At 40.3% G+C, this 21,935-nt stretch overlaps 1 protein-coding gene across 1 annotated transcript in view; it reads left to right on the top strand.

Moving 5' to 3' along the window:
- TRPM6 (transient receptor potential cation channel subfamily M member 6) overlaps positions 1 to 21,935 on the top strand; it is a 202,834-nt gene that overhangs the window by 18,470 nt on the left and 162,429 nt on the right. The window contains exon 3 of the mRNA XM_042963460.1: positions 13,086 to 13,251. The gene's annotated coding sequence lies outside the window, so the exon portion shown is untranslated. The remainder of the gene's footprint in view (positions 1 to 13,085; positions 13,252 to 21,935) is intronic.

The raw sequence follows: 21,935 nt of genomic DNA, 5'->3' as shown, positions 1-21,935 counted from the left end.
ATATCTGTTAAGTCCACCTGTTCCAGTGTGTCATTGAGAGCTGTTGTTTACTTGTTGATTTTGTGCTTAGATTATCTGTCCTTTGTTGTAACTGGAGTATTTTTTTTTAATTTTTTTAACGTTTATTTATTTTTGAGACAGAGAGAGACAGAGCATGAACGGGGGAGGGTCAGAGAGAGAGGAAGACACAGAGTCTGAAACAGGCTCCAGGCTCTGAGCCATCAGCACAGAGCCTGATGCAGGGCTTGAACTCACGTACCGTGAGATCATGACCTGAGCCAAAGTCGGACACTTAACCGACTGAGCCACCCAGGCGCCCCATAAGTGGAGTATTAAAGTCTCCTATAATTATGGTATTATTATCAATAAATTTGCTTATGTTTGTGATTTATATATTTGGGTATATCAAATTGGGGGCATAAATATTTACAATTGTTAGCTCTTCTTGATGGATAGACCTCTTAAATATGATGTAATGCCCTTCATCTCTTGTTACAATCTTTGTTTTAAAATCAATTTGTCTGATATAAGTATGGCTACTCTGGCTTTCTTTTGATGTCCAGTAGCATGATAGATGGCTCTCTATCCCCTCACTTTCAATCTACAGGTGTCTTCAGATCTAAAATGAGTCTCTTGTAGGCAGCATATAGATGGATCTTATTTTTTTTATCCATTCTGATAACCTGTGTCTTTTGATTGGGGCATTTAGTCCATTTACATTCAGAGTGATTATTGAAAGATATGAATTTAGTACCATTGTGTTATCTGTAGATTTCATGTTTGTGATAATGTCCTCTGGTCCTTTGTAGTCTTTGCTGCTTTGTATTCAGAGTCCCCTTAGGATTTCTTGCAGGGTTGGTTTAATGGTCACGAACTCTTTTAGTTTTAATATGTCTGGGAAAGTCTTTCTCCTATTCTGAATGACAACCTCACTTGCTTCCTATTGAGCACATTGAACATTTCCTGCCACCCCCTTATGGCCTGCCACGTTACAGTGGACAGGTGTGCCACTAAACTTATGTATCTACGTGTGTAGGTTAAGGACCATTTGTCCCTAGCTGCTTTCAGAATTCTCTCTTTATCTTTGTATTTTACAAGTTTCACTATGATATATCATGGTGTTGACCTTTTTTTTTTTTTTTTTTTTTTAATTTTTAAAGTTTATTTATTTTGAGAGAGAGCACAGGTGGGGTAGGGGCAGAGAGACAGGGAAGAGAGAAAATCCTAAGCACGCTCCTTGCTGTCAGCACAGAGCCTGATGCAAGGCTCAAACTCATGAACCATGAGATCATGACCTGAACCAAGATCAAGAGTCAGACACTCAACTGACTGAGCCACCCAGGTGCCACGGTGTTGACCTATTATTGTTGATTTTGAAGGCAGTTCTCTGTATCTCTTGGACTTAGATGCCTATTTCCCTCCCCAGATTAGGGAAGGTCTCAGCTATAATTTGTCCAAGAAACCTTCTGCCCCTTTTTCTCACTCTTTTCTTCTGGGACTACTATGATATGGATATTGTTTTGTTTCATGGAATCACTTAATTCTCTAATTCTCCCCTCATGATCTAGTACTATCCTTTCCCTCTTTTTCAGCTTCATTATTCCCATAATTTTATCTTCTATTTGACCTACCCTCTCCTCTGGTTATTTAATCCTCACTGTCACTGTATCTAGTTTATTTTGCATCTCAGATACAGCATTTTTAAATTCATCCCGACTAGTCCTTAGGTCTTTGATCTCTGCAACAAGGGTTTCTCTGGTGTCTTATATGCTTTTTTCAAGCCAAGCTATTAGTCTTATGAATGTTGTTCTAAATTCTTGTTCAAATATATTATTTATATCTCTTGTTCTTTTGAGCAAGTCTCTGGCTGTGATTTCTTCTTTGCCTTTCTCTTGGGGAGAATTCCTCCATCTTGTCATTTCGGCTAAGTTTCTATCTTTTGGGTGTTTTAAAAGCTTGTTATGTGACCTGCACTCTCAAGTACTACTATATTAAAAAGGGGTCATATGCTGTCCAGGGCCCGGCACTCCAGGAAGTGTTTTTGGTGTATGTTTGGTGTCTGGTCTGTTGTTGTGTTTTGGCTGCTCTGTCCCACTGGTGAGTCCTCTGCAGAGCTCCTCTTAGCTTGCAGTGGGCAGTGTTTGGACCTTGAACTAGGTGTGCTTTGACTTGTTTGTCGGAGTAACCCTGGAAAAAAAAGAGGGTGGGGGAAGCCTGATCCCGTAAAAAGAGAAAAAGGATAGGTGAGAAAGGAAAACCAAACAGAGAATCAAAAAACTATAAGGCTCATTACAACGAAAGAGAGAGGAAAAGAAAGAAGAAAAAAGCAGAAGAAAAGAGAAAAGATGGAAAAAGAATAGAATAAAAAAGCCTGACCAAAAAATACATATATGTATATATAAGAAAAAATGACAAAAAACAAGTCAGACACAATGAGCCTGATTCCAAAAGAAAAAAATAAAAAGAGGGAGGAAAGAAAGAGAAAAATTAAAAAAATGTCTGTTGGTGCCTGGAGGCGGTGGCTGTGCTGGTCTGGAGGAGAGGCCAGCTGCCTTGGGTCAGACTCAGTCTTGCTCCGTTAGATTAGCAGTTGCCAGGCACCGAGGGGCGGGGTAGGTGTAAGTGGTCCCACCTTCACTGGGGACCACTGTGCTGCTCTCGGAAGTTCCACCCTGTTGGTGTGTGTGAGGGGAAAAGGCATCACCCCAATTTCTCCTCCCCAGTCGGGGTTCTCAACCCATGCTGTTCAGGCAGCCCTCAGAATAGTGAGGGTGGTCAGCTTGCCCTGCACCACAGGTCTCCTGAGCCTTCCCCTTGGCGCTCAGCTGGGATTCAAAACCCTATGTCTTTAAGCACCCAGCCCTTTGTGGATCTATTCCCCTCCTCCAGACTGGAGCCTCTCCCCTTTGCTGAGGAAAGGCCTTTGGCTAGCACCTGGAGGGTCTTCTTCCCAGAATACTCTGGGAAGGGGACTGTTCTTTCCCAGTGCACCCCAGAGACCATGACACCACACCATGCTCTCGGGGGCTGGCTCCCTCCTGCCCAGGAATATGCACCAACGCTCCGCTCTGGAGAAAGTCACGCACTTCCAAAACCTCTGAGTTTCGGCTCCAAAGGCTGTTTGCAAAAATGCACTGGGATGCTCAGTACTTCAGCTTCCCCAGTCCATGGTCCTGAGCGGTTTTCCTCTTGTGCTAACCCTATGCCACACTTTCACAACCCCTCTGTCTTTCTCTGCCTTTTCTCTCTCCACACAAATGGTTCCCTCGTCTCCACAGCTCTGATCTTTTATTTCCCCCAGTTCACGTGCATGCACCTAAATCCCTCCAAGCTGTCTCCTTCCAACTGTGGACATCCTTCTACCTCCCTGCAGATTGATCTCTTGGGTTTTCTAAGTGTTCTGACCCCAATACAGCTGTGTTTGAGGGACCAGGAAAATCCAGGTCCCCCTACTTCTCTGCCATCTTAACTCCTCCAAGCTCTTGAGTGTCTACTCTCGAATCATTTTAACATGCTCTTTTGTGACCTTTCTGTGAGCTTAAAATTCCCCAATATTTAAAAATATAATTGCTTTGACTTTAATAAAAAGAAGCATAGTCATAAATATTTAAGCAATACAAATAAATGCCAAGTAGAATGTGAAAAGTGTCATCACTATCACTCAGAAGTAATGTTTGGTAACACTGAGAATCATATCTAAGCACCTCATGATGGACAGGGGAACAGATGAATGGAACATAGTGTATAGAAGAAAGATAGAAGTAGTTTTATAAACTTGCATCATGAAAGGCATTACAAGCAGTTTTTCTTGAATTTAATAGAAGAAATTGCAGTAAACTTTTTAAGGAGTAATTAACAAGTGTAATTATATGTATTTAAACTACACAACATGATGATTTGGTATATATATGTATAGTAGAATGATTGCAAGATCAAGATAATTAACATATTTATCACCTGACACAGTTAATTCTTTTTTCGCTCTACCCTCCGCCCCTTTCAAGTGTACATTATTGTATTATTAACTATAGTCACCACCATGCTGCAAATCAGATCTTCAGAACTTTTTCTTCTCATAACTGAAAATTTGTGCCCTTTGACTTTCCCTCTCCCTAGTCCCTGGCAACCACCATTCTTTTCTGTTTTTATGAAATCAGTCAAGCACTGTGTTAAATGCGTCATGTGTGTGATCTTATTTATCTTTGTAATAACCCTAGAGTTAGGTCATTCATTCATTCATTCATTCCTCACTCAATTAATAAATATTTATTTACATCTATTATATACCAGGCACTTTTCTAGGTGTTGGGGGATCAGTCAAAAGAAACAGACATGTATCAATGAATGGTTTAATAAAACAGGCAAGAATCTATGCCCTCCTGGAGCTTACGTTTTACAAGCAAAATACGTGGCTTACTAGATAATGGATAAATGTTGCTGAGAAAAATAAAACAAGGAGGGGGATGTAAGGAGCTGGTGATGAAGCAGGGATGTTCACAATTTTAGATAGTGTGCAAAGGAAGATACCGCTGAGAAAATGACCTCTGAGTCCACGTTTAAAGGGAGAGCAAGAGGAAGAGTAACCCAGGCAGAAGAAAAGGCAAGAGTAAAAGCCTACAAGAAGAAACTTTTTGGTCTTCTGAAAACAAGGAAGGCAGTCTGGCTAGAGGGAGAGTGCAAGGAGATACAGTCGTGGAGACAAAGGCTGGGTCTGATCTTGCAGGCAACTATAAGGACTTTCTTGTTGCCTCTGAGACAGAAGGCATTGAGGTCTTTGATCAGAGGAGGGACGTGATTGGACTTACATATTAACAAAATCACTCTATTTTATTGATTGGAGCAGAAATACGGGCAGGGTGGTCTGTTATTAGCTAATTAGTCTCCCCATTTGGCAGGTGAGGAGAATGAGACTTGAACTTGACCCAAATCATAAACCCTTTTTTTTTTATCTTTTAAAAGTTTTTTACTAATATTTATTATTTATTTTTGAGACAGAGACAGAGCGCCAGTGGGAGAGGGTTAGAGAGAAAAGGAGACACAGAATCTGAAGCAGGCTCCAGGCTCCCAGCTGTCAGCACAGAGCCCCATGCGGGGCCCGAACCAATGAACTGTGAGATCATGACCTGAGCTTAAGTCGGATGCTTAACCGACTGAGCCAACCAGGCGCCCCTGTCTTTTTTTAAAGAGCTTTTTTTTTTTAAAGGTCATTTATTTATTTTAAGACAGACAGAGACAGTGTGAGCAGGGGAGGGGCAGAGAGAGGGAGAAAGAGAATCCCATTCTGTGCTGATAGCACAGAGCCTGACATGGAGCTGGAACTCATGAAACCCTGAGACCATGACTTGAGCTGAAACCAAGAGTCAGACGCTTGACGGTCTGAGCCACCCAGGCGCCCAGGTCCTAAACTCTTAACACAAGCAGACCAGCAGCACCAACATCACCTGGGACCTAGAAATGCAGACTCTCAGGCCCCTCCCCAGACCAGCCGAATCTGTATTTTAGGAGGAGCCTCAAGTGATTCACTTGTACATTAAAGCTTGAAAAGCCTTGGTCTCAAACTCTAAGAGATATTGTTGTTGAAACTCATTGATCAGGAAAGAATATCATTGAAATGGTGTTCTAAGGAATTGTTATTTGGTAGCAAATAAACAGAGAAGAGAGAGGGATACCAAACAGGAGGAAATTACAATAACCCAGAAGTTTAGGGCCGAATGGCTGAAGTAAGACAATAACAGTAGGAAGGAAAACTCATTTTTAAGAAGGAATGGAGGCAAGAGGTTTTTTTTTTTTTTTAATCCTATAATTTTATTTTTTTTATATTTTTATTTTTTTAATTTTTATTTATTTTTTAAATTTACATTCAAGTTAGTTGGAGTATAGTTCAACAATGATTTCGGGAGTAGATTCCTTAATGCCCCTTACCCATTTAGCCTATCCCCCCTCCCAGAACCCCTCCAGTAACCCTCAGTTTGTTCTCCATATTTAAGAGTCTCTTACGTTTTGTCCCCCTCCCTGTTTTTATATTATTTTTGCTTCCCTTCCCTTATGTTCATCTGTTTTGTATCTTAAAGTCCTCATATGAGTGAAGTCATATGATATTTGTCTTTTTCTGACTGATTTCGCTTAGCATAATACCCTCCAGTTCCATCCACGTAGTTGCAAATGGCAAGATTTCATCCTTTTTGTTTGCCAAGTAATACTCCATTGTATGTATGTGTTCTTTATCCATTCATCCATCGATAGACATTTGGGCTCTTTCCATACTTTGGCTATTGTTGATAGTGCTGCTATAAACATGGGGGTGCACGTGCCCCTTCAAAACAGCACACCTGTGTCCCTTGGATAAATACCTAGTAGTGCAATTGCTGGGTCGTAGAGGAGTTCTATTTTTAGTTTTTTGAGGAGCCTCCATACTGTTTTCCAGAGTGGCTGCACCAGTTTGCATTCCCACCAGCAGTGCAAAAAGTTCCTGTTTCTCTGCATCCTCGCCAACATCTGTTGTTGCCTGAGTTGTTAATATTAGCCATGCTGACAGGTGTGAGGTGGTATCTCATGGTGGTTTTGATTTGTATTTCCCTGATGATGAGTGACGTTGAGCATTTTTTCATGTGTCGGTTGGCCATTTGGATGTCTCCTTTGCAGAAGTGTCTATTCATGTCTTTTGCCCATTTCTTCACTTGATTATTTGTTTTTTGGGTGTTGAGTTTGTTAAGTTCTTTATAGATTTTGGACACTATTTATACATACCTTTATCTGAGATGTCGTTTGCAAATATCTTCTCCCATTCTGTTGGTTGCCTTTTAGTTTTGTTGATTGTTTCCTTTGCTGTGCAGAAACATTTTATTTTGATGAAGTCCTAATAGTTCAGTTTTGCTTTTGTTTCCTTTGCCTCCAGAGACCTGTTGAGTAAGATGCTGCTGCGGCCAAGGTCCTAGAGTTTTTTGCCTGCTTTTTCCTCGAGGATTTTGATGGCTTCCTGTCTTACATTTAGGCCTTTCATCCATTTTGAGTTTATTTTTGTGTCTAGTGTAAGAAAGTGGTCCAGGTTCATTTTTCTGCATGTCGCCGTTCAGTTTTCCCAGTACCACTTGCTGAAGAGACTGTCTTTATTCCATTAGATATTCTTTCCTGCTTTGTCAAAGATTAGTTGGCCATACGTTTGTGAGCCCATTTCTGGGTTCTCTATTCTGTTCCATTGATCTGAGTGTCTGTTCTTGTGCCAGTACCATACTGTCTTTATGATTACAGCTTTGTAATACAGCTTGAAGTCCGGGATTGTGATGCCTCCTGCTTTGGTGTTCTTTTTCAAGATTGCTTTGACTATTTGGGGTCTTTTCTGGTTCCATACAAATTTTAGGATTGTTTGTTCTAGCTCTGTGAAGAATGCTGGTGTTATTTTGATAGGAATTGCATTGAATATGTAGATTGCTTTGGATAGTATTGGCATTTTAAAAATATTTGTTCTTCCTATTCAAGAGCATGGAATATTTTTCCATGTTTTTTTTGTGTCTTCTTCAATTTCTTTCGTAAGCTTTCTATAGTTTTCAGTGTATAGATTTTTCACCTCTTTGGTTAGATTTATTCCTAGGTGTTTTATGGTTTTTGGTGCAACTGTAAATGGGATCGATTCCTTGATTTCTCTTTCTGTCGCTTCATTGTTGCTGTATAGGAATGCAACCGATTTCTGTGCATTGATTTTATATCCTTCCACTTTGCTGAATTCATGGATCATTTCTAGCAGTTTTTTGGTGGACTCTTTTGAGTTTTCCATATAGAGTATCATGTCATCTGTGAAGAGTGAAAGTTTGACCTCCTCCTGGCCAATTTGGATGGGAGACAAGTGTTTTTTAATGAAGGAAAAAGCCTATAAAACTTAGGCAACGATTACATATACTGGTGAGTGGGAAGGGACCATGAGACAGAGAGTTAGGTAAAATGTGACACTGAAGTTTCACACCTTGGTAAGAGAATAATTGGATCATTACCGGAAAAAGAGAGTGAGAACAGGGATTGTGAGGATGAGGTCAAAGCAAGTTTCAACTTAGTGGACAGAACTTGGTGGTGGCTGCAAATGTTCTGTAGGTTGTCCGGAATGTCTGGATGGGGAAAACTTGTAGCTGACATACTAGTTTTGGAGTCATTTGCCTGGAGGTGCCCACTGAAGCAGTGGGAGTGATTGAGATTTGGGGGGAGAAGACAGAAAGAAGACTGTGGCCACATATCTAGAACCAGCACCCCTTTTAGAAAGGGTAGGAAGCAGAAAAAGGGCAGTCTCAGAAGGGTGAAGAGAGTGTAACATCTCTAAAACCAAGGGCGGGGAGAGAGTTTCTATTTGGCCACAGGCCCATGGAGGTTAGGAGAAATGAAAGAAGATGGATCTTAGCAAAAGTCAAATTGAACTACTGGTGTATTTCAAAGAATGATTTTACAGGAATGAAAGCCAGAGGCTTAGAGAGAGGGCGGGTGGTCAGGAGACATGATCTTCACCCTTAGAGATGCCCCAACCACCAGAAAGGCAGACAAGATAACCACAACAGGTAATTATCTGACAGCACACCCTTATTGACAACTGCACAGTTAAATATGCATGATTCATACTAGCTTTTTTTTTTTTTTTTTGTAACCCATCAACATATTATATAGATATATGCATGGTTCTAGGATTTGCAAAGCTCAAAGTGAAAGTCAAACTTCAGATAAGTTATATTTCTGTATGGTCTTTTTGAAAAACCTGATCAGAATTTTTGGTCACATTTTACTAACTAGCACACACTTTTACTATGGCTCTTATTTTATTGTTTTAATTGCTGGTCATTTAGTGGAAAAGATCTGTTGTTGTTTGTTGTTTGTTTGCTTGTTCGTTTTAGCTCATCTTTGCTCCTTTATCAAGAGTGACTCCTTTGTTATGGAGCACTAATGGCTCCAGAAACAATCAGCCCTGTGTAAATGACCATCAGGTGACCAAGAACTTTAGCCTCATCAGCCCAAATGTCACTCAGTGATGCCAAGTCAAAAGAATGCTCCAAGAGCTGCCTTTGCAGTAAAAATTGCTCATGTATCACTCACGTGATGCATTCTATCAGAATCATAGTCATAACAGATTTTATTTACTCGAAGTAAACATTTGACAGTGTTCTATTCACTGGCTTCTCAAAGACTAAATATGCCAAAATATATCTTCCTCTCAAAAAGAACTTCCTTTAAAAAAGAAAATGTGGTTGAAAATATGAAAAAAAGCATGAATATTAAAGTGTTTACAACTTCCACATTTTTCTAAGAAGCAGAAAACTGTTTATTGTTGTCTATCTAGCTTCTTGCAGTGGTGATGAGTCTAGACTGGCCCACCTTATGCTTACACTTGAGGGAATGTGTGTGTATGCAGTTGAGTCAGGTGTGGACTCTGGAGGATAAGAGACCAGGTAGGCGGCAAGTGTAGTATTTCTTCAGAAATGAAGAAAGAAAGGTTGACACTAAATGAGAATAAACAGAAGTTAAAGATAAAAATATTGTAATGAAAATTAGAGAGCTCCAGTATACTTCTTTCCAAGTTGCACTACTTTGCATTTAAGAAGATTTGGTCTGTTAAATGTGAATAATTATAGTGTCTATCTTATAGTGTTGTTGTGAGAAATAAATGGAGAAAATGAATACAGAGCAAACACATGGTGTTTAATAGGTGCTTGCGAAATGATGGTGGTTAGGCTGCTCACACATGCTCTTTCCTCCAAAGCATTTGTGTGAGAGGGATTGTATTTGCTTTCTTTCCAGTGGAAGGAATTTGGGGTAGGGTGGAGGTTGGTAAACCTATGGAGTCTTTCTAGAAAGGGAGGGAGGCTGTGGGAGAAGGAATGGTTCCTGCGCTCCAGATGCCCAGTTACCACAGAGATCTGTGGGTTGCCCAGCTGTTGCAGCGGTATATGGGGCCATGTGTGTTCTTCCGGTGTAAGACATTCCCTGCCTGAGTTCAGTTGACAGCCCTGGGCCTTCATTCCCTAACCTGGTATCTTGCCTTCCCTATTTCTTTCTTCCTTCCTTCCTTCCTTCCTTCCTTCCTTCCTTCCTTCCTTCCTTTCTTTCTTTCTTTCTTTCTTTCTTCCTTTCTTTCTTTCTGTGTTATTTATTTATTTATATTTTATTTTTTTTTTTAAATTTACATCCAAATTAGTTAGCATGTAGTGCAACAATGATTTCAGGAGTAGATTCCTTAATGCCCCTTACCCATTTAGCCCATCCCCCCCTCCCATATGCCTTCCAGTAGCCCTCTGTTTGTTCTCCATATTTATGAGTCTCTTATGTTTTGTCCCCCTCCCTGTTTTTATATTAATTTTTGTTTCCCTTCCCTCATGTTCATCTCTTTTGTCTCTTAAAGTCCTCATATGAGTGAAGTCATATGATATTTGTCTTTCTCTGACTGACTAATTTCACTGAGCATAATACCCTCCAGTTCTATCCACGTAGTTGCAAATGGCAAGATTTCATTCTTTTTGAATGCCGAGTAATACTCCATTATATATATATATATATATATATATATATATATATATATATATATATACCACATCTTCTTTATCCATTCATCCACCAATGGACATTTGGGCTCTTTCCATACTTTGGCTATTGTCGATAGTGCTGCTATAAACATGGGGGTGCATGTGCCCCTTTGAAACAGCACACCTGTATCCTGTGGATAAATGCCTAGTCGTGCAATTGCTGGGTCATAGGGTAGTTTTATCTTTAGTTTTTTGAGGAACCTCTATACTGTTTTTCAGAGTGGCTGAACCAGCTTGCGTTCCCATCGCCTTCCCTATTTCTTTGGATCCTAGATGGGATTCCTTCTCTCTGCCCAAAGCCAGATATGCAGAGTTCATTTCCTTGGGACTCCTCTGCAACCCAGCACCAACTCCTGGGTCTGGGTAAGGATGAAATCATCTCAGGCCGGACTCAGGTAGCATCCCCTCATAAGCATGCATGATGCTTATGGCTGGTATTAGGGTTATTGCAGCTGTTACAAATTAAAGAATGAAAAGAGAGAAATTTGTTCTGACCACATAAAAGTAACATTGGTTTCAGGCACTTGCGTTTTCTTATCATTTGTGTCTAATTACCTTACAACACCATGTATATATATGGCTGTCATTAACTGATCTGACTCACTTGAGCCTGCACCATGGTCGTCTGTCCATTTGTGTTTATTACTCTAAATAATAGTAACCTTGTAATATTTGTAATAAAAAAGAGGTAGTGATATTGTATGTCCCTCAAAACAGTTCATATTGGTTCCTGCCATATTACGGAGATAGTATAATCCTTTCCTGAAAAATCTCACTCCAGCTCTATAGAGTGTACTTCACAAGCCCACCCCTGGAGACTACATTTCTTTCCTTTTTTTTTTTCTTTGAGACTTTGTATTTTTAATACTTCTCTGGGGTGGTGGTTCTTGCCCTTTTCTGTGTGTGTCATTGACACATTAAGGATCTCATGGACCCTACCAGCCTTTTCCCTAGAAAAATGCACGTAATCATAAATTTCACATACAATTTAGGGTTCAGAGAGCTCTTGATTCCCTTAAAATCTAGGTTAAGAAACTTAGTTCTGGAAGATTTGGACTTTTTTTTTTTTTTTTTGCTTTTTCGGCAAATGAGTATTCAGTGCTTACTATGTGCCAGGCACTGTTAACAATGACAAACGAGGAAGGTGACTTAAAGCTTGTGCCTGCGACTGTGTGTGTGTGTGTGTGTACGCTTGGCATTTTTCTCCAACTTCTCAGCTGTTTGTTGTAGCTCAACAAAAGGAAATGAGGGTGTAATAATAAAGACTTTAAAATGCTCATCATTTTAGGCACGCAAAGAATATGTGAAATTCACTTAGAGCACTTGCTAAATTTCAGAGACAAAGCAATGCATGGATGCAGAGGGAGAAACTCCTTGAATTTATTTGGAATGGTTTTACAGCATCAAAACTGTTCACACTTGCTTTCTTTGGTGGCGGGGGGGTGGGATGGGGTGGCGTGGTGATGCAACTGAGTTCCTAAAAAGAGCTTGGCAATTCGTAGAAAATACCTCCGGAAGGGTGATAAGAACTCTGAGTCATCAATCTGCTTCTAGGTCAGCAATCTAAGGGCTATGAGGAAAATGAAGTTTATAGCATAATAAACACAACGGACAGCGAGCTCTCAAGCTCTCTCTTCAGCACTGTATTTAAGACCCAGTTTGGGCTTTCCTCAGCCCCTTGACAGGAAATGCCTCATCTACTTTGCCCGGTTGGTGGAGCGCAATTCCACTAAAAGAAACGTGTTTGCAGATATATCAGGCTCCTGTTCACAAGATAAGGCACAGTTTACCCAAATAAATCTCTGCCATTTCTTTCTCATATCTGGGTGAGATTTTTTCCCCCCTGCTTCTTCTAGAAGCATTTATGAAGGACTGATCACATACTAGTTGGTCTTTATAACAACCATCTAAAAAAGAGTAATCCTTTGATTCCTTTCTAGTGCCTCCAACGTAGGCACACATATTGATTAGTTCTCTCTCGTTTTTCCAAGCCCCCGGTTTCCAGAAAAGTGAGAAATGGCAGTTCAAAAGGGGCACTGAAGTTTTTAGACTCAAGCATGGTTGGGGAAGAAAACAAGGCAGAGGGAACCCAGAGACCCTCCTAATGCTTCCTATAAAACTTTGGAATTTTAAGAAAAAGGATCTAAATAATAATCCATCTTTGGAGGTGGGGCACCAAAATGAAAAATAAAAATCAACCCTTTCTCCACTTCCATGAAAATAACCACTCACAAAGTTGGCAGCGGTTCTAAATGCATTTTCATGTTATATAACTTCACGCTAACGTTGAAGTCAGCGCACGGACTGCCCGCGCAGGAGGACGGTGTATTCAGGCCAAAAAGCCCAGGATTGATACGGTTGCCTCAGTCGATTTCCTGCAGCTGGGGAGCTGAAGCAGATGACGACAGGAGTGTTAATCATTTCCCGACCGGCAATCTTAGTCACAAGTTCCTGCTAAAAGTGAAATCACCCCCTCTGGTTTAAAAACAGCTGAACACTTTTTACTCCATTCACACCGCAATTTCTCCCTTCCAGGTTAAGCACATGGAAATTTGTGCAGCCGTTCCTTTTACGGCACTGTTTCCATTAGTTGCTCCCACGAGCTGGAGTTTATCTGATTGTGCGGTAGATGGAAACTTCAGGATAAAATTCAATGGCCGAAGGCTGAGTGAAGTTTACCCTGGCTGTGGTTATGAAGAGGGTAAGTGAATGAACCTCTTTGTTGCTCTTGTGTTTATTTTCTTCTTTGCTAGATTTTATACACCATAAAATGCAAAAGGCGTAGTCTTCCAATTACAGTTAACCATTCAGATTTGCTTGATGATTGTTTTTAAGTGATCACGGGCCAAAACCAAGAAATTAAAACACACAATTAAGCATGCATGCCAAACAAAATTGCTTCAGTTGCTTCTTGAAAAAAATATTTTTATTAATTAAACAGCTTGTTTGGTTAATTGAACTGTTACTGAAATGTCTTTCTACGTTGATGGAATGTTCGTGGGACTGTTCAATAAAAATAGATTTCTTCAAGGCCCAGAACAGTCCTGGGCACGTAGAAGATTTTGTGGAAAGAGCTAATGATGATTTCTCCCCACCCGCTTTTTTTTATTCTGTCTGCACTTACGTTAATGGGTTTTAGAAGGTATTTTCCAATCACTTGTATAAAATCTTATGTACACGATACATCAGTGATGAATTAAAAAGGAAGTAGAAGATAGGGTTAGTACTTGAAAAATAATTTAATTCACATCTTTGCCTCTATGATTCAAGCTGTTCCGTTTCTGAGAACATTAATGAACATTCTTCTGAGTGTTCCAAAAATTATTGGGATAACACACATGTTTATAGCATTGCTTATCATTGTGAAAACCTGAGAGCAGCCAAATGTTCATGACTAGGATAGTGGTGAAATCACTGGAATAGGACATAACCCATGAAAAAGAATGAAAAAATCCGTATTTATTAACATGAAACCAGTCCAATTCATATTGCTAAGTTAATACCAAAAAAAAGCAAGTTTCTAAAAAATAGTAAGTAAGTACAGGATATTTTCATTTTTTGTGTGTGCAAATAAATGCCAGTATCTACATTTACAAATCTGTAGTGATATTCACCAAACTGTTTACACTGGCTACTTTTGGGGAGCTGATTGCGAAAGTTTTCTTTCTACTCTGTAGTCATTAGAAGGTAAGTGGTGGGGATATTGTTTTATTTACTCCTAAAACCTTAGTGTATATAATTGTTTCTGGTACATAATAGGCATGCGGTAAATAGTGTTGAATGAATGAATGAATGAAGAGATTTCTATAATATTTAAATTATTTAATGTTTATTTTTGAGAGAGAGAGAGAGAGACAGAGCATGAGCAGGGGAGGGGCAGAGAGAGAGGGAGACACAGAATCTGAAGCAGGCTCCAGGCTCTGAGCTGTCAACACAGAGCCCATCATGGAGCCTGACATGGGGCTCCAGGTCACAAACCGCGAGATTGTGACCTGAGCCAAAGTCGGCCACTTAGCCGACTGAGCCACCCAGGTGCCCGTAAATCATCTAAAACTGGCATGGTTAATTTACAAGCAGATAAGATTCACAAAATGCCTTAATTTTTAAGTATAAAAAGTGATTTAGAACAACATTCAAAGCCTCTGATACTCTTCTTTCCTACTTTTTGCAATACTTTCCTTCCTTTTCCTAGCTAATTTTGGTTCAAAGGAAAATGAAAATGTTGTGGTCCCTGTGCTCACTTAAGATTTTCTGCCTACATTTCTTACTTTGGGTTTGATGTCTGCGCTCAGGAGTCTGTGCACCTCACATCCCAGAGTGCTGCTTATCTTCTTATGCACGTGCCATCTTTCCAATTTGATTATAAACCCTGGAGATACGGACTCTGTCTTATGATCTTTTCTGTCCTCAATACTTAGCACAGGGCCTCACTGATAGTAGGGGGATAGTTTTGTTGCTGGATATTCTTTCCAGAAACGTGTGCAGTTCTTAATGATGGAGGGCTACTGTAACCCTTCCTTGGAAGCCAAGCATTGTATATATACAATAGGCACCCAGTGCATGTTTGTTGAATGAATGACCAGGCTTGATCCTGGCACATAATCTCTGCAGATAAACAGAAGATTAGATCTTGTTCTGAGGGAGATGGGAGGAGACAATCTGTTCGGGATTCTTTTGGTTGCCGATAATACACCACCTGACTAAACTGGCAGGAGTGGAAGAGAAAGGGAATTTATTGGCTTCCCATGGCAGTTTAATAGTGCACCTGGCTTAGACTTAGCTAGACACTTAGAAATAGTTAGACACTCTTGCTCAAAATGACATCTCTGTCTCTGTCTTGTTCTGTTCTCAGACTTTATCTTTGAGGTTGTAAAATAGCCACCCAAATCTATACGAACACATTCTTTCAGATCCAGTCCAGCAGAAAAGATGTCTTCGCTTCAGCAGTCCTACCTAGAAAACTAAGTCATGACAGTCAGAGTCAACCAACACTAACCGTAGCCGGGAGAGTTCATGTCCCGCTTTCATGAGCTTCAGGAGTTTCCAGGGCTAAGGGTAAAGCCTCAAGCAGACCAGGTGGACTGAGGGTGGGGGAGAAGTGGAGCCCCAAGTAAAAATCAAGGCTGTTGCCATAGGAAAGGGGATTGGCTGTCTGGTAGTTAAATAGCAAAGGTCAAAGACAAGGGAAGATGATTATATACCATTCTTTTCTTTTCTGCTCTCCCTAAATGAATATATACAAATACGAGTAAGTAACAGATGCAAGAACCAGTCAACTCTAGCTCTGCAAAAATGTGCAGTTATTAACCGTTTAAGGGAGGCACATGGAAAGATAGAGGGAGGAGCTCTCTGAATTGATTAAAGCCAGAATCTGCATGCAGAGCAATGACTCTCAGATTGGTTCCATACTGAAATTATCCAGGGATGATTCTGATGCCCATGCCACTCTTTATAACAGTTATGTCTACAGTCAGGGCCCAGGCATCAGTACTTTTAGGCTCCCAAGTAAACTGTGTTATAGCCAAGTTTGAGAAACAGTGATCAAGAGAGATATCAGGGAGGATTTAGAGGAGTTTTAGAAGTACCTGAAAGTGTGCCTTGAATGTAGTAGATCCTCAATAGCTAATCTGATTATGGGATTTACAGGAGGAAAAAAGAACTTGACCAAGCACAGAGGGTGGGGGGGGGGGGGCGGATTTGTGAACTGGCTACCGTGTGTTAGGCATCACAATCAGTTCTCAATCTACATTTCTCACTTGATCTTCATAGTCAGGATTAAAAGAGTATATTTATAGTGAGGAAACAGAGGTTCAAAAAGATAAAAATTACCAGAAGGCCAACCATAGAGTAAAATAGGTCTGTTTGGCTCCAAATTGCACATTCTTTCATAACACTACAATTGCAAATGTCTGTTGTGTGTTTAAAGGTAAACTCAGGGGGCACCTGGATGGCTCAGTTGGTTAAGCATCCGACTCTTGGTTTTGGCTCAGGTCGTGATCTCATGGTTTGTGAGTTTGAGCCCCACATCAGGCTTTGTGCTGACAGTGCAGAGCCTGCTTGGGATTCTCTCTCCCCCCTCTCTCTGTCCATACCCCACTTGTGCACTCTCTTTTTCTCTCTCAAAAATAAGTAAACTGTGGGGCGCCTGGGTGGCTCAGTCGGTTAAGCGGCCGACTTCGGCTCAGGTCATGATCTCGTGGTCTGTGAGTTCGAGCCCCGCGTCGGGCTCTGTGCTGACAGCTCAGAGCCTGGAGCCTGTTTCGGATTCTGTGTCTCCCTCTCTCTGACCCTACCCTGTTCATGCTCTGTCTCTCCCTGTCTCAAAAATAAATAAAATGTTAAAAAAAAAATAAGTAAACTGTAAAAAAAAAAGTAAGCTGAGATGTTGGATGTAACAACTAAATTAATATATGGAACAGGCATGAAGGCAGTTTTGAAAAATCAACAGAGGTGACATTTCCGTATCATGGTTTGGCAGACTAGGGCCCATGGGCCAAATCCAGCCTACAGCTGTCTTTATAAACATCTTATTGGGACGCAGCCACACTCACTGTTTACGTAGAGTCTACATCTGCTTTTGTGCTCCGATAGCAGAGCTGAGCAGTTGTGACAGATACCATATGGCTTATAGAGCCTAATGTATTTACTACCTAGCACTTGACAGGAGAAGTCCGCTGACCTGTGATCTAGAGTTTACATTTGTATGTGATCAGCAGTTCTGAGGAGGGGTGAGATTGCCATTATCGATTCAGAACTGATAATTCTTATTGCCGTATGAGCAGGGTTCTCCAAGCATCTACCCATTCATTCAATCAGTTAGCGTTTATTGAGCATTTACAAAGTGCCAGATACCATGAACTCGTAGTCTAAGAGGCAGTTGGCATACAGGGTAATAAATTCTACAGTGAAAAATAGGATACTGAGATATGATAACTTTTCTCTCTGCCTCTAGGCCACATGAGAGCAGGTTTTAGTTCTGTTTTAGCTTATCACTCAGCTTCTAGCAGAGTGCCCGGCAGGCAGGATGGGATCGGTAAGCATCTGTTGAATGAACTAAGGAATCAGTTAATATGGTAGAAGCAACCATGGGATGCCAGGAGAACACACATAACCCAATATCTGATAGGATGAGGTCAGGTTACGAAGCTGAGGAAGTGGGAGAAGTGAAAGGGGGGTGGGGGCGGCAAAGAAAGCACGTTTGTAGGAGTTCAGTGGACCTGCCGTGGAGACCTACCACAAGGTCTGCCTCCCCGGGACTGGACAGAAATAGCACTGTGAGCCTCAGCAGGATTTGGTAGGAGGCTGGATATAATAAATAAAAAGGAAAACCCTATCCAAAGCCTGACTCAGATATCTCCAGAAGCTTCCTGATGTCCACAGGATAAGATCAAGATTTCTTGGCAAGAACGTCCTTCAAGTCCTCTACAGCTTGTTCTCTGCTGATTCACTTGTATTCCCCTTACTTTCTTACCTCAGTTCCCAGTGTCTAGTTTGATGCTTGCTGACTTGGCTTCATTCAGTCTTAACTCCATGCCTTGTAAAAAAGATATGCTCCCCACTCAGGATGTCCTCTCCTTTCTCTCTAATCTATACCACTCATCCTATAAGATCCAGCACAACTATGACCTTTCAGGCAGATTTTCCCCCCACCTTGAGCCTCATTGATGTCTCATCTCTGGATTCCATCACATTTTCACATCCATCTCTCACTTTTCAGACACTAAACCAGTGCTGCCTTGGGCTGGTTTAAGCCATTTCATGGGCTAGTGCTTTGCGTCCATTAGAATGTGGGTTCCCAGACCGGGCACCTGGGTGGCTCAGTCGGTTAAACATCCGACTTCAGCTCAGGTCATGATCTCATGGTTCATGGGTTCAAGCCCCACATCGGGCTCTGTGCTGACAGCTCGGAGCCTGGAGCCTGCTTCAGATTCGGTGTGTGTGTGTCTCTCTCTCTGCTCCTTCCGCTTTCACACTCTGTCTCTCTCTTTCTCAAAATAAACATTAAAAAAATTAAAAAAAAAAAATGAATGTGGGTTCCCGGAAAGACAGAGCATGAGAGGTTTCCTTCATATCCTCTTAGTACCCAGAATAATACATTCATAACTCAATAATAATATTTGAGTTGGCACTTGAATACCTGAATGAGTGAGATGAATAAAAATTATGAGGTTGGAAATGTTGCCAAAAAGGGAAGTCAGAACACAGAGTAAAGAGAAGAGAAAATAATTGGAAGAGATGCTAATAGGATAGGAAAATAATTAGTATTTTGTAATTAGAGGGGTTCTCAAAAAGTGTAAGTTTTGAGCGAAAAATACTTGAGTTCATTTAAAAATTTTATTAGTAGAAATTCAGATGTGGAGAAATGAGTTTCATTGACGTCTCAGTTTAGGGCACTTGCTCACTGATCTGTGTGAGATACTGCTCTTGTTTTTATGCATTCACTTGTTTATTTACTTATGCATATATTCCTAATTATTCTCATTGCCCATGGCCATTCCCCTTCACAACCACAGTAGTGGTTCTAATGTGGTTAATGTGTGTCCTCTTCTTGTGTCTGTTTTTGAAAAATGTGTATTTTCTTCGTTTTTTAGCATGTATTGAAAACATTTATATAGGAGGCGATTGTTATGAATCTCAACCTGTATCTTACCTTCTTTACAAAGCATGAAGGTGTTTAAGATCTCTACATATTGCTATGGTATAGATGTATTGTTTCTGATTGCTACACAATGCTTCATGAAGTAAATTTAGCACATTTCACCGATTTACACCTCCAGTGATGGAAACTAACACCACCTCCAAACCCCTCTCACTACAAGTTACGATGAACATGCTTGCATTGTTCCCTCCTATACCTAGTATGGGAATTTATTTGGGATAAATCTCCAGGAATGCCATTGCTGGATCACAGGGTATACGTCTATTTAATTTGACTCAGGAGTACCAGGTTCCACTGCAGAATGGTTTTATGCACACGTTCCCTCCCTGCCCCATAAAGCATTGCACTATGTTTCTATAAACTACAACCCTACTAATACTTAGTGTTACCCAGCTTTCTAATTTTTGCTAGTCTAACAATTAAAAATTGATATTTCATTGCTGTTTTAGTTAGTGTAACTTTATGAAGGAGTTTCAAATTTTTGCTTGATGCTTCTGTTTGGGTTTTTTTCCCTATGAATTACCTGTTTGTAAATATTTTTCCATTTATTTCTAAGGGAATTCTTGTCATTATGGTTGTTGTTGTTAATTTACAATTGGGTGCTTGTTAAGTTTTTTTCAACCAAGAAAATTGACTTATGTTGTAGCATTGAATCACTTTGCTGAATACCTCTTACTTCAGTATTACTAAACATTATTTCTGATTTTGAGAAGATAGAGTAGTGGCTGTTTAGTTTTTAGATCCTCCCAAATCCCCACATATAAAATATGTGGCAAAACTAAAAACCCTTGAACAGCATTTGCAACAAAACTCAGTAGACTTTAGTCTCTATTCCAGCATGTAAGGGGATTAGAAGTTGCCACTCCCAATGCCACAATAAGAACAAAGCCGAACAGAGTTAACAGCTATTCTTTGAAGAAATGTCACTAGAAACTTCTGAAGTGCAAAGAGAGAAAAAGAATGAAAAAGAAACAGATATCCAGTTCTCTGGGACAGGTACAAAACATGTGACATACATGTAATGGCAATACCAGAAGGAGAAGAGGGAAGGGGGGGAGGACACAGAAATATTTGAAGCAATAATGACCGGGAATTTCCTCAAATTCATGACAAATACCAAACCACAGATTCAGGAACTCAGAGAACACCAAGCAGAATAAATACCAAATTGAATACAAGGTAGCACTAGGAAACCCCAAATACAACCAGGTGGAGAGAATCGCCAACAACCACAGACTGTGTAGATTATCATCATCTATGTATCTATGTGGGAGATAGCAGAGGCAATGGGGTGGCAGGTGGACTACGAACAGGTGAAGCCCAAAGGAGCCAACAGATATTCACTGAAAAGTGTGGTGGGTTAATCTGAGAACAGCAACTAAAACCAAGAGGGACTTGGCCTACACTAGTGAGAGACGGTGAGTGGCCTTGTGGTGAGGTCTGGCATAGTCTACCCCTGTGAACTCTTGAAATGGACCCTCTACAGTTTCTTTCCAGATGGGTCCAAATGGGGGGAAAGCTATTGGGAGTGAAATCAAAATTGAGCAAACAGAGAAACCAGAGGAAGAGGAAAGATAAAAGATAAAAGAGGAAGATCCAGATAAAAGTGGAAGATGGGAGGAGAGCCTCGCTGCGATCTATTGAAAGTCAGCCCTCGATCTATTGAAAGTCAGCCCTCGACACAAGGGTTTGAAAAACAAAACAAAACAAAACAAAGATGGGAGGAGATCCGGGAAATCTCAGAAAGGACTCACTGTATTTCTGCACATGACACATAAGAGAGCGAGCTCTGTGAAGACTTAAAAACTATCCCACCTTCTCCTCCTTCTAAAATCTCAGGAAAATTAACTTACGTAAAATGAACAACAGCAAAGTATTGAGTTCAGGTGTCACACAAAATTGCAATAAGAAATAAAGAGAATAAGGGTCAGAATAACATCCCTAGACAATGAAAGCATATCAGAAAATATGAGTAACAAAATAGATAAGAAGTGGGTGGCCCAGTCAGTTAAGTGTCTTGATTTTGGCTCAGGTCATGATCTCAGGGTTTCATAAGTTCGAGCCTTGCATGGGCTTTGTGCTGACAGCATGGAGCCTGCTTGGGATTCTCTCTCTTTCTCTTCCCCTTCCCCACAAGTACTTTGTCTCTCTCAAAATAAATAAATAAACTATTTTAAAAAACATAAACACTGTAACTATTTCAAAACAGACTAATAGACAATAAGGAAGTAACACAAGCATGAAAGAGCAATATAAATCAGAAATAGAAAAATTCAGAAACGAGGTGGCAGGACTCAAAAAAGAATTAGAATAAAATAATAAAAACTTGTAATGACTAAACTAGAAGATATAAGAGAGTATATAAACACAGCAAATAATGTTTTAATAAAAATAGAAGAATAGGAGAAAAAATAGAAAAAGGAAAAGGGAGAAAACAGAATCTGAGGGCTAAAAAAAGCAAACATTGAGGATAGACAGAGATGACTTGCCACATGGTTCATAGGAGTTCCTGAAGAAGAAACCCTAAGTAAGAGAACAGAACAAATATTAAAAAGTATAATTTTTAAAACATTTCCTGAAACTAAAAAAAAAAAAAAAATTGAAGTATGCATTGAAAGGACACATTGAGTATCTGAGAACACTGATCTAGAATAACTATGTCCCAGTGTTATTCTGGTAAAATTGCTGAACTTAAAAGGAAAACAAAAACAAAAACCCAAAAAACC

This window comes from Panthera tigris, chromosome D4 (assembly GCF_018350195.1).
Source record: "Panthera tigris isolate Pti1 chromosome D4, P.tigris_Pti1_mat1.1, whole genome shotgun sequence".
NCBI lineage: Eukaryota > Metazoa > Chordata > Mammalia > Carnivora > Felidae > Panthera > Panthera tigris.
Note: the sequence above shows the minus strand (reverse complement) of the source record. Positions and strands in the feature narration are given on the sequence as shown.